General features: G+C 40.4%; 1 non-coding gene and 1 pseudogene across 1 annotated transcript; one reads left to right on the top strand and one right to left on the bottom strand.

The window, feature by feature from the left end:
- The first annotated feature begins 3,728 nt into the window (after positions 1-3,728).
- Positions 3,729-4,362, top strand: LOC113316377 (annotated as a pseudogene).
- A 7,727-nt stretch (positions 4,363-12,089) lies between these two features.
- Positions 12,090-12,163, bottom strand: TRNAR-ACG. Its single transcript has one exon. It is a non-coding gene; the product is annotated as a tRNA-Arg (tRNA).
- Between the last annotated feature and the right edge of the window lie 2,069 nt (positions 12,164-14,232).

The raw sequence follows: 14,232 nt of genomic DNA, 5'->3' as shown, positions 1-14,232 counted from the left end.
TCGGGTGCCTTTAACACCGGGTGCTCTGGGAGTGCCCTTATCCAAAATGAGGGTGCCTTTAGTACTTTTCTCCGGGGGTCCAAATAGCACTTTTTGAGCAACTTTTTCCACACAAGTGTATTTCTCCAAAAACACCTACAAACACACAAAGCATAAAAATTAGTACAAAAATCGAGCACTAACAATAGAGACATTGAGTAAAATTTAGACACAAAAATGTGTCTATCACAAACCCGATATTCTGGTCCGCGCGAGGTTCGAGGTGTCAAATATATCAGATTGGATGAAACTGCAACCTATCACTTAACTCAGGTTGCAAGATTACCATATACAGACTCGATGTTCTAGTCCGGGCGAGGTTCTAGGTGTCAAATATATCATATTGGATGAAACTGCAACCTATCACTTAACTCAGGTTTCAAGATTACCATATACAGACCCGATGTTCTGGTCCGGCAGAGGTTCTAGGTGTCAAATATATCAGATTGGATGAAACTGCAACCTATCACTTAACTCAGGTTGCAAGATTACCATATACAGACCCGATGTTCTCGGCAGGGCGAGGTTCGAGGTGTCAAATATATCAGATTGGATGAAACTTCAACCTATCACTTAACTCAGGTTGCAAGATTACCATATACAGACCCGATATTCTGGCCCGGGCGAGGTTCGAGGTGTCAAATATATCAGATTGGATGAAACTGCAACCTAACACTTAACTCAGGTTGCAAGATTACCATATACAGACCTGATGTTCTGGTCCGGGCGAGGTTCTAGGTGTCAAATATATCAGATTGGATGAAAGTGCAACCTATCACTTAACTCAGGTTGCATGATTACCATATACAGACCCGATGTTCTGGTCTGAGCAACGTTCGAGGTGTCAAATTTATCAGATTGAATGAAACTGCAACCTATCACTTAACTCAAGTTGTAAGATTACCAAATACAGACCCGATATTCTGGTCGGGGCGAGGTTCTAGGTGTCAAATATATCATATTGGATGAAACTACAACCTATCACTTAACTCAGGTTTCAAGATTACCATATACAGACCCGATGTTCTGGTCCGCGCGAGGTTCGAGGTGTCAAATATATCAGATTGGATGAAACTGCAACCCATCACTTATCTCAGGTTGCAAGATTACCATATACAGACCCGATGTTCTGGTCCGGGTAAGGTTCGATGTGTCAAATATATCAGATTGGATGAAACTGCAACCTATCACTTAACTAAGGTTGCAAGATTACCATATACAGACCCGATGTTCTGGTCCATGCGAGGTTCAAGGTGTCAAATATATCAGATTGGATGAAACTGCAACCTATCACTTAACTGAGGTTGCAAGATTACCATATACAGACCCGATATTCTGGTCCGCGCGAGGTTTAAGGTGTCAAATATATCAGATTGGATGAAACTGCAACCTATCACTTAACCTAGGATATTTGTTCTTTCAAAATTGACTATTTGTCCCTCTATTAGAGGTGTTCCAGAAATGTCTGGGATCGAGTAAATAGCTCTACGAACGAATGGATCAAATCGAATTGGAAAATGGAAAGATTTGTACAAGTTATACCTTTCGTCACCACTTTGTGGAAAATCGTTTTTCCTTATTCAGTTACCCGCGGCATGGTAGCACCTAAGCGACAGACGTAACGTTACCGGGCCCTAGCGCCCTGCTGCAACAGAGTGATCGGTATCAGACCCATTTTCAGGGGAAGCGTCAGACTCTATACATTGTGTTACCACTTAGCAGAGTCCTGTGTTTTTAATAAACAGTCGCTACCCCATGGTATGTGCCGCTTTCCTAATTCATAGGAGAGCACCTGACGAAGCGGAAGCGAGAATGTCGGCTTGAGTAACGCAAACATTGGTGAGAATCCAATGCCCCTAAAACCTAAGGGTTCATTATCTATTTTGAATAGCTAAGAGCTAAGTAGTTGACTGAATTCCTATGCACAACACAATTTTGTTATGTGAGCCGCTTAGCTTAGAGGTTAGAGCATCGCATTTGTAATGCGATGGTCATCGATTCCGATAGCCGGCTTTTCTCTCTTTGTTCTATTTTATACTTTATTACATGATTAATAATGTCTCCTTGAACTCAAGGAATATTGAAAAGACTTCTTTCCTTTTCTCAAAAATAGCGGATCTATTATGTCGTAAGAACTTCCAACTATGAATAAAAAACAGATTTGAGCGGTTGGTTAGATCTCTACAGAACAAATTAAGACAAAGTCTCCTTACCTTGCTATATATACAAAAGAGTCTGAATATTGATACAATTCATCTCATTCTTCTTTGTAGTACAGTACTTAACTTCAGTATATTTTTTTCGTTTATCGTTTAGTTCAGTCTTAATTTAGGTTTATTCTGTAAATAAAAAAAGGAGTTTTTATGTCTCGTTACCGGGGGCCTCGTTTCAAAAAAATACGCCGTCTGGGGGCTTTACCGGGACTAACTAGTAAAAGTCCTAAAGTCGGAAATGATCTTAGAAATCAATCGCGTTCTGTGAAAAAGTCTCAATATCGTATTCGTCTAGAAGAAAAACAAAAATTGCGGTTTCATTATGGTATGACAGAGCGACAATTACTTAAATATGTTCGTATCGCCGGAAAATCCAAAGGGTCAACTGGTCAAGTTTTACTACAATTACTTGAAATGCGTTTGGATAACATACTTTTTCGATTGGGTATGGCTTCGACCATTCCTGGAGCTCGGCAATTAGTTAACATAGACATATTTTAGTTAATGGCCATATAGTAGATATACCAAGTTATTGCTGCAAACCCCGAGATATTATTACGACGAAGGATGAACAAAAATCCAAAGCTCTGATTCAAAATTATCTTGATTCATCCTCCCATGAAGAATTGCCAAAACATTTGACTCTTCATTCATCCCAATATAAAGGGTTAGTCAATCAAATAATAGATAGTAAGTGGGTCGGCTTGAAAATAAACGAATTGCTGGTCGTAGAATATTATTCCCGTCAGACTTGAACCTAACTCAAATAGCAAGGTAAGGATTCGGAGAATTTTTCCCCCTTTTCGCCGAAGTAAATTGACCGAAGCTAAGGGGTGTGAGCCGGATATTTTTCCCATTTCATGTATCATAAATGGATCCGCGGGGATATTTTTATGTCTTGGCTACCCTTTATCAATAATTTTCGTACCACCCCAATTAGGAATAGAGAATTCATTTCAAAGAAAGGTCTACCTCTTGGAATAATCCTATTCCTTGTTTGTTTGTTATTTGATCCATTCTGGTCAATAACGCTCTTGAATTAGGCAAAGGTAAGGAAAGAGAGGGATTCGAACCCTCGGTAAACAAAAGCCTACATAGCAGTTCCAATGCTACGCCTTCAACCACTCGGCCATCTCTCCTACAAAATTTTATGATTATGACCCATAAATCGGGTCAATAGCGAGCCATTCATATTTATTTTTGCAGTATAGGTACGACCAACCGATTCTAACAATTCGAAATATGAAAACGGATGGGGTGGTATTTTGATCATAGAACGATTATTCTATTCTTTTTCCTTCTTTGAATCATAATCCAATAAAAAACTTCTCGAGTTATCATAATCTGTAGGAAATATTAATTTCATGTTTAGAACGAGTCTTTTTTTATGTTATTTCGTCCTGTACAATTCCTTTGTTTGTGGGATTCTTTTCCCATGCGAGGTAATGAGAAGAATTATAGAATGGATTGCGAACTATGCCTAGATCACGGATAAATGGAAATTTTATTGATAAGACCTCTTCAATTGTGGCCAATATCTTATTACGCATAATTCCGACAACTTCCGGAGAAAAAGAGGCATTTACCTATTATAGAGATGGTGTGATTTGATTCTATTTAGTGTTCTCTGTCTTACGAGTAAAGGAACGCAGGGTTGGATTCGGTATAAAATGAAACGCGTTTATTGAAATAAACCTTAAAAAAATCTACGCTTCTTGAAGGTGAAGTTTGGAAATAGAACAATTCCTTCTACTGTGTATCCCCGATTGATGCAGCCTCAGATGCTTCAATTTTCTAATCTAGTATTGAACGAAAGGTTACACCTATAGGTTCTTTCTGTATTAGAGGTCAATCCTACTCCATCAGTACCAACCAATAGGCGGCATAGGGGAAGAAGCACTACACCTAGGAATCAACAAAAAAAACTTTGTTATAAATTATCCCTTTCCTTATCGGGATCAGAACTAACAAGAATGGTTGGGACAACAAACATCCATCCCGTTTGTACTTTGGATACCTATATAACCATCAAAGACTGTTGAAGTGACTAATTCCTGGAAATAGGGGGCGTTGAGGACAAAGAAATTGTTGGAGTAACCTTTTCTATCTAGCAACAACACGACTAGTGTTAAGAAAAGACCTCTTGTAGGAAGGCTGACTAGATATTTCTTGTAAAAACACTAGTCCCTGTCAGTTCATAATGAGAATATTTTGATATTCTTTTGGTTCCATGGATTATTATCGTTCATTATGCACAGAAGGGAGGAGCCGTATGAGATGAAAATCTCACGTACGGTTCTGAAACGGGGATTCTTTGAATAGAATGAACGACCGCAACGGATGTCAGCTCAATCCGAAGGAAATTATGCGGAAGCTTTACATAATTATTATGAAGCTATGAGACTAGAAATTGATCCCTATGATCGAAGTTATATACTGTATAACATAGGCCTTATCCACACAAGTAACGGAGAACATACAAAAGCTTTGGAATATTATTTCCGGGCATTAGAACGAAATCCATTCTTACCACAAGCTTTTAATAATATGGCCGTGATCTGTTAAACTACAATCCCAGGATGGGTCTTTCTCTCTTTCAGAGCCGTTAGTCTCTCTAGGTAGGACCCGGGGCCAGAGCAAGTTGGGTTGGGGTATAGAGCCGTAAGCGCGGTGGGGGTCGACTGATGGGTGGAGATTCGACCTAGCCGAGCTTCTTGATCGCTCCGCTAAAGAAAGAGCAGTTCACGCAACTGGAGCTAATCTATTCGTTTCTTTCTATCTATCTTAGCTCGTGCTAATCTCCTGTTGACTGACCCATCGTTTACGGCATGGAATACCAGGGTATCTAATCCTGTTTGCTCCCCATTCTTTCGCACATCAGCGTCGGTAGAGACCCATCCGGGTCACAATTTGTATCGATTAAACAAATCGTTGGAATTCCCAAAGTTACACATTCTCGAAGAGAGTCATCATTTAATAGCTATGTCGCTTCAATTTCCCTTCTACAAAGAAAAAATGGAAGATCTAGTTACGATTGAAATACACTTTTTTCTTTATCCATGGACCCTTTATTCATACTCATTCAATTGGATTTGTTATCTCATGTCTGCTTTTCGTGAAAAAAGACCAATTGAAGTGGAGGGTTTCTTCAAACAACAAGGAGCTGAGTCAACTATTCAATCAAATGAGATTGAACATGTTTCCCATCTCTTCTCGAGAAACAAGTGGGGTATTTCTTTGCAAAATTGTGCTCAATTTCATATGTGGCAATTCCGCCAAGATATCTTCATTAGTTGGGGAAAGAATCTGCGTAACCGATATGGGACTCAACGGGGCCATTTTGCAAATAATTTCTCATGGATTTATTGGTGCGGCGCTTTTTTTCTTGGCAGGAACGAGTTATGATAGAATACGTCTCGTTTATCTCGACGAAATGGGAGGAATCGCTATCCCAATGCCAAAAATATTTACAATGTTCAGTAGTTTCTCGATGGCTTCTCTTGCATTGCCGGGAATGAGTGGTTTTGTTGCTGAATTGGTAATCTTTTTTGGCATAATTACCAGCCCCAAATATCTTTTAATGCCAAAAATACTCATTACTTTTGTAATGGCAATTGGAATGATATTAACTCCTATTTATTCATTATCTATGTCACGCCAGATGTTTTATGGATACAAGCAATTTAATGCCAAAAATTCTTATTTTTTTGATTCTGGACCAAGAGAACTTTTTGTTTCAATCTGTATCTTTCTGCCAGTAATAGGCATTGGTATTTATCCAGATTTCGTTCTCTCACTATCAGTTGACAAGGTAGAAGCTATTTTATCTAATTACTTTTCTCGATAATTTGCATGAATAAGACATAAAAGAAAAAGAAGTCTTATTTTTCCTTATCTTAATCTTAAATAAAAAAAGAAGTGAATTTTAATCAGATACGTTTGGAGTTTTAGAGAACCGGTTCAATCAAGTAGTAATTGAACCGGTTCTCTAAAACTCACACAAACTTTCATTACATATGCTAGTTCTATGTATTAGGTCACGTCTTCGATTAATATGCTAATGTGAATGAACCATAACTATGTAGGCCTATTCCTAATAGATTGACCCCAAAATAGCATACCCAAATTATAAGAAATCCCATAGAAGCTACAATTGCGGAATTTGTGCCTTGAAAATTTTGGTTGGTTCTAATATGTAAATAAATAGAAAATATAGTCCAAGTAATAAATTCCCAAGTTTCTTTGGGGTCCCAATTCCAATATGACCCCCACGCCTCATTAGCCCACACTGCTCCTGAAAGAATACCAACCGTTAAAAAGATAAATCCTAGACTAATAACACGATAACTCCAACGATCCAATTGCTGAATCAATTGATATTTGTGATAATTTCTAAATGAAAGTAAAGAATTGTTTAGTATAGCATTGCTTCTTTCATTTACATATTGAATCTCATCAAAATCAAATGAAAACGGCCCAATTAATGAATGATTGTTTTTACCAAAGACCCCTAGGCTTTTTCGAAATGTAATGCCTAGAAGAGATACTGATAATAATGATCCACATAGAAGTCTTCGAATCACTGACTCAAACCTATTGTCGAATCCTACTCAGCGGAATATGGAGGTACTTATGGCAGAAAGGGCCGATCTGGTCTTTCACAATAAAGCGATAGATGGAACTGCCATAAAACGACTTATTAGCAGATTAATAGATCACTTTGGAATGGAATATACATCGCACATACTGGATCAAGTAAATACTCTTGGTTTCCATCAAGCCACTGCTACATCCATTGCATTAGGAATTGATGATCTTTTAACAATACCTTCTAAGGGATGGCTAGTCCAAGATGCGGAACAACAAAGTTTGATTTTGGAAAAACACCACCATTATGGAAATGTACACGCGGTAGAAAAATTACGTCAATCCATTGAGATATGGTATGCTACAAGTGAATATTTGCGACAAGAAATGAATCCTAATTTCAGGATGACTGACCCTTTAAATCCAGTCCATATAATGTCTTTTTCGGGAGCTAGGGGAAATGCATCTCAAGTACACCAATTAGTAGGTATGAGAGGATTAATGTCGGATCCCCAAGGACAAATGATTGATTTACCCATTCAAAGCAATTTACGCGAAGGGCTCTCTTTAACGGAATATATAATTTCCTGTTACGGAGCCCGCAAGGGCGTTGTGGATACTGCTGTACGAACTTCAGATGCTGGATACCTCACGCGCAGACTTGTTGAAGTAGTTCAACACATTGTTGTACGGAGAACAGATTACTAACAGGTAATCGCCTGAATCTAGAGCTTCTGAATAAGGGCTTGCTTAGCCAGACCGTCCCTCATCCGCGGAAGCGGTCCATTTTGAGTCTTGCATTGTCTGGAGTTGCATGAAGATTGCTGCAACTTTGGTAGTCTCCCAGGATCAGAGGATATACAAGGGTTCGCAATTTACTTTTACGGAATATATGTTATTGGCCAAAGTGGAAGAGAAGAAAATGGTAGAGAGATTCGGCATGGTGCTCACTGAACCTCCGTAATATCTAACAAGTCGAGTCTTATGTCGGAGTCCGTCATTTCTGGTAAGAAGGGAGCCATTGCTAGGTGCCTGCGCTGTCTGTTGTCGTTTCAGCCATGGATGCAAAGAGACTTGGCGAGTGAACTAGGTGAAGCTTCTAGAGCTTCTATTTAACCAGAGACCAAAGCAGGGCTCGACAAAACAGAAAGTATCATGGTACGTCGTCCTTCCCTAAAATGGAACTTTCATGCTGGAGCAAGAACTAGCATAAAAGTCGATCTATTACGACCAACGCGGTTGTTCGTTATTTCATTTTCTCTTCTTCCAAGCCCTTCTTAGAATCACTGAGTTACATTGATTCAAGTGTCTCGAGACGCATGATAGAAAGAACTATATAAACTAATAGAACATCTCTATATAAACAAATATAAGATGTAGTGCCTTGCGTCAGCCTTTGATCTCGAAGAGCCAGAAGGGCCAAAGCACAACAAGCCTACCCATCATCAAAGCAAAGCCCATGCAAGAATGACCTCGCCACCCTTGGATGGTTTTTTGGGATTAATAATCTCCTTACCATCAGCTCCTTTAACGCCTGAAGTTCCAATAGGTTGAATTTTGATCCCTCTCTATAAAGATTGGCGGAGAAACGAGTCTTTCCTTTCAGTAGGTCTCATTACATTGAGAGATAGGGACAAGGAGGGAGACCTATGAGAAACACACAAGCAGATCGGAGAGATCAGATAGCCAGATATATGATGATCCACCACTGCTGCTAAGTCCAATCATGAAAGAGTCATCTGCTTGCCATCGATGTTGTGCGATTAGTCACGCGCATACGTTTTCTTACCGGGAGGGAAAGTACTGAAATGAAGGATCTGTCGAAAGCACTAGGATCCGGATCTGCTGCGCTTACTGATTCAATCACAGCTGATTCGAAAGTTTCACTACCTCTTGCAACAACTCTCCCGAACATCCCAGATCTGATTCACGGACAGAACCTCTTTTTTTTCATGTGCACTAATTGCGGAGTCTTTTTCCTATTCAACTATATGAAACCTAAGCAGCTACTTCTGATTCAGTAGTGGAAGAAAATCCTTCTCTATTCTACGATCTGATCTCGTCTGTTGAAAATCGTAAACAATCGGAGTTCTCCCTCACAACTCCTTCTGGGCATCTGACTTCTTGATTAAACTAACTGATATAGCTTTTGCAATCTCATTTGCTAACTGTAAAAAGCTATCTCTGTCTTTATAGCTAAAAGGAGCAATAAAAGAGCCATTACAAATATTACCGGATCAGAAGTCTAATCTCTGACTTCTCTGGAAAACCCCCATTTCTTAGTTCAAAACAGGATTCAATCCTTCTGGTGGATCTATTTCAGACCTTGCTTAATTCGGAACTGTTAGAGATGCTGAAACTTATTTGAAAGTGAAAACGCCAGTTTATCTAAGTAAACTTCTTTATTAAAACTCTGTTTATGAAGCATTTTGTGGTGCATTTGATGGAATGACTCTGCTAGGCTTGGCAAACTTAGTTGGTGATCTTGGTTCAGTTGGTAACATGTCTGGATCAGCGCTTGGTAAATAAGTTGAATCCTTTGGCAGATCGCTTAGCTGGTTCCTCAATATCAGTTAGTTATCTTGAAAGGGCGGATTTCCACCTCGTTGAAAGAAGATCTCATTCATCTGCTGTTGATATTGACGCGAGTAAGGCGATGAAGTCAAGGTGTCAGACGGATATAGACAGCTTACTTAACCTTGATGAGTCGATGGAACCCTAAAAGGGTGGACTTCCTCGAGAAAGGCTTTCTGCAACTATAAACTTTTCGGGGGGATGAAAAAGCGATTTCACGCTTAAAGATCGGTCCTGTCGAGAAAGTTAGCAATGCTAGGATAAGATAACCAAAGCGGGCATAGTTCCATGTAGTGAATTCTAGTAGTTTTTATTGCAACTTCTATTGAAACCACTCCCTTTTTTGCTCTTTCGCCTAGCTATATATAAATATGTAATTCAAAGCAGCATTTCCGCATAGGCGAATGCTAAAAGATAAGCATACACAGAAGCAGAAAGAACAGATTTACCCTCTACCAGAATATGATCTCTAGGTTTACCAAATCCTTCTCAACCAAATGTCTTGTGAAAAAAGGGCATTAAGTCAGGAATCTTGAACAGAAAGAGGTGGGATCGAACGGTAACTCCGTTGTTCTATAATGATGGACGTATGATACCTAAAATAGTGATTTATAATCATATCGAAGATCAAATATAAAATGTCTGTATCTCTTAATACTATGCCATTGATGAAGATTCATAGCTGGGGAAAAGACCTGAAATCCTACCTTCCGGCATTGCGAGAAAGTGTTGACAAAGCCGAATGAAAGGCACCACATCGAGAGAGAGGGACGGGGAAAGACCTGGACATTAAGAGGCGGACAACGAGGTTATATCGCTCTAAAACAGGTACTGATAACGACGCGCAAGCCCCTATCTCTCACCCATCGTCCTGATCTTGGCTTGAAGTATTCAAGCTAAAATGAAAAAGCGAACTCTTGGAATTCTTAGGCTTAGCCCTCTTTTACACCAACTCAAAAACAAGCGCCGAATAAGGATAAAAGAAAGAACATTATTCAAATCCATTTTGGAAGCATTCAACCATTCATATTACGTTACGGCAATCCTACACGCCTACAAGTATCCTTTTCCATCGTCTTTCGCTGAGCCTAGTGTTAACTTTTTCCTGCCTTCTTACCCAAGAGCTCTGATTCCGCTAACAGCTGCCCTTCGTGTAGGAGCGACGATCAGTATTTTCCTACCCCCAGAGGTAAAGGAAAGGTCCTTCCCTTTTGGGCCAGTTGTGGGCGAGGAGGTATTCGAACCCCCGACACCATGGTTCGTATCCACGTGCTCTAATCCTCTGAGCTACAGGCCCCACCCCGTCTCCACAGGATCTGTTCTCGGGAGTACCCTAAAAAAGCAACCTTTCCTCAGCCATTTCATTTCGGGGTTCGGACCGAAGAAGCAATGTCACTCGATCATTATCAAACTGACTGCAATCTTTTTCTGTCCGTGAGGATCCCACCAGAGCGCCTTCTACTTCGGGATGGAGGTAGGCCCAGGCTTGTGCGGTTAAGGTTGTTGTACACTACTCAAACAAAACAATCACGGGGTCCAGAAAAATTCTGCCATCGCGGATTAGGAATGCCATCATTAAAGCAAACAGAGCATCTACAGACTTTAAAGAACTAAAAACGCTTTAAGAGAAGCTTAGAACAGATCTTTAACTGCGTCTAAATAATCGGGGGCATGAACCCCGAGTTCCCTTAACGTATCCAATGTGTGCTGTAAGAAGCCTACAGCGTCTCCACCTTCGAAATAACCTCCGTTATGCATTCGTTCTGCCTCATGGGGAATCTCGGAAACCTAGGGGTACTCGACAGTTAAGGTAGAAGCAAATCAAGACGAGGAAACCTAGGGGTACTCGACAGTTAAGAAGAGGAAATTCTCTCTGCAAATATAAGATACTCAGCTCCGCACAACATAGGGATTGACACACTTTCGGAAAGAACATAGAATAGTAGAGGATCCAAAAAGTTCGGTTCCAATTCAATACTAAACAAGTTAGAACTAATTGAATACTTGTGTGATAAATCCCTCGAATGGGTTTTCCATTTCCATAAAGGATATAATTGACAACTCGAAGTTGCACATTATCCCTTTCCTGCAATAGGTCGTGGGGAAAAGCGTTGCTAAATTTATCCCGTCCGCTATTTCATATGTGACTACGGGTCGAACCAAAACAAAAAACTTTTTCTTTATAGGTGTGATCCGTTGGACATAGATCCAATTTTTCAATTTTTTTGAATCCCCGACATTTTTTTTTCCTGTTCCCGGCGGTATTAAGATGCCGCTATGCCAGGATATCTTATCTGTCTCTCCAGGAAAATGGATATCTCCAGAAAAGATTTTCAGTTCAATCCTTTTTTTTTTCTCTCCACTCGGACTAATCCCCCTACGCGGCTTCTTATAGTTAAGGTGATTCGTGTATCGATTCCAATAATATGCCTGACTGAGGAAGAATATGCCTGACTGAGGAAGAATATGCCTGACTGAGGAAGAATATGGATTCGGGGCGGGCATAAATTTTTTCATGATGGAATCATTCGCGATAAATAAGAAAAAAAAAAGTAAGACCATTCCGTTTCGACAAAAGACTCACACCCAAGTTACATAACTTTGGGTCCACTATCCCGATCAGTATTTTCCTACCCCCAGAGGTAAAGGAAAGGTCCTTCCCTTTTGGGCCAGTTGTGGGCGAGGAGGGATTCGAACCCCCGACACCGTGGTTCGTAGCCACGTGCTCTAATCCTATGAGCTACAGGCCCCACCCCGTCTCCACAGGATCTGTTCTCGGGAGTACCCTAAAAAAGGAACCTTTCCTCAGCCATTTCATTTCGGGTTAAGAAGATGTGGAAAGCTCGTTTATCTCTAGAAGAAGGGTGCCTTCCGAGGTGTGAAGTGGGAGAGAAGGGATGTAATAATTGGGGTTTTGAAGAAAACGACCTTTTCATTTTTTTTCATATTGAATAAGTAATAAGAATGAGAGGTGTTAAGCTTTTTATCATCCTGGCGTCGAGCTATTTTTCCGCAGGACCTCCCCTACAGTATCGTCACCGCAGTAAAGTTTAACCACCAAGTTCGGGATGGATTGGTGTGGTTCCTCTACGCCTAGGACACCATAATATCGAACCATGAACGAATAAAGGAATGAGATAAAAGCATATTTATTATATTGGCTAGTGATTGTGAGGACCCAATTCTTGACTGGAGGGGACACCAAAGGCCTCTGCCCTTCCATCCCTTGGATAGAGAGGGAGGGCAGAGCTTTTGGTTTACATTATACAGACCCGATGTTCTCGTCTGGGTGAGGTTTTAGGTGTCAAATATATCAGATTGGATTAAACTGCAACCTATCACTTAACTCAGGTTGCAAAATTACCATATACAGACCCGATGTTCTGGTCCGGGCAAGGTTTGAGGTGTCAAATATATCAGATTGGATAAAACTGCAACCTATCACTTAACCCAGGTTGCAAGATTACCAAATACAGACCCGATGTTCTGGTCGGGGCGAGGTTCTAGGTGTCAAATATATCAGATTGGATGAAACTGCAACCTATCACTTAACTCAGGTTGCAAGATTACCATATACATACCCGATGTTCTCGTCGGAGCGAGGTTCGAGGTGTCAAATATATCAGATTGGATGAAACTGCAACCTATCACTTAACTCAGGTTGCAAGATTACCATATACAGACCCGATGTTCTGGTCCGGGCGAGGTTCGACGTATCAAATATATCAGATTGGATGAAACTGCAACCTAACACTTAACTCAGGTTGCAAGATTACCATATACAGACCCGATGTTCTGGTCCGGGCGAGGTTCTAGGTGTCAAATATATCAGATTGGATGAAACTGCAACCTATCACTTAACTCAGGTTTCAAGATTACCATATACAGACCCGATGTTCTGGTCCGGGCGAAGTTCCAGGTGTAAAATATATCAGATTGGATGAAACTGCAACCTATCACTTAACTCAGGTTGCAAGATTACCATATACATGCCCGATGTTCTCGTCGGAGCGAGGTTCGAGGTGTCAAATATATCAGATTGGATGAAAATGCAACCTATCACTTAACTCAGGTTGCAAGATTACCATATACAAACCCGATATTCTGGTCCGCGCGAGGTTCGAGGTGTCAAATATATCATATTGGATGAAACTGCAACCTATCACTCAACTCAGATTGCAAGATTACCATATACAGACCCGATGTTCTTGTCCAGGCGAGGTTCTAGGTGACAAATATATCATATTGGATGAAACTGCAACCTATCACTTAACTCAGGTTTCAAGAATACCATATACAGACCCGATGTTCTGTTCCGGGCGAGGTTCGATGTGTCAAATATATCAGATTACATGAAACTACAACCTATCACTTGTTGTAAGATTACCATATAAAGACCCGTTGTTCTGGTCCACTCGAGGTTCGGTGTGTAAAATATATCAGATTGGATAAAACTGCAACCTATCACTTAACTCAGGTTGCAAGATTACCATATACAGACCCGATGTTCTCGTCGGGGCGAGGTTCGAGGTGTCAAATATATCATATTGGATAAAACTGCAACCTATCACTTAACTCAGGTTGCAAGATTACCATATACAGACCCGATGTTCTGGTCCGAGCAAGGTTCGAGGTGTCAAATATATCAGATTGGATGATACTGCAACCTATCACTTAACTCAAGTTGCAAGATTACCAAATACAGACCCGATATTCTGGTCAGGGCGAGGTTCTAGGTGTCAAATATATCATATTGGATGAAACTGCAACCTATCACTTAACTCAGGTTTCAAGATTACCATATACAGACCCGATGTTC

The sequence above is a fragment of the Papaver somniferum genome, chromosome 10, assembly GCF_003573695.1.
Source record: "Papaver somniferum cultivar HN1 chromosome 10, ASM357369v1, whole genome shotgun sequence".
NCBI classification, from domain to species: domain Eukaryota; kingdom Viridiplantae; phylum Streptophyta; class Magnoliopsida; order Ranunculales; family Papaveraceae; genus Papaver; species Papaver somniferum.
This window is presented reverse-complemented; position numbering and strand designations above follow the sequence as displayed.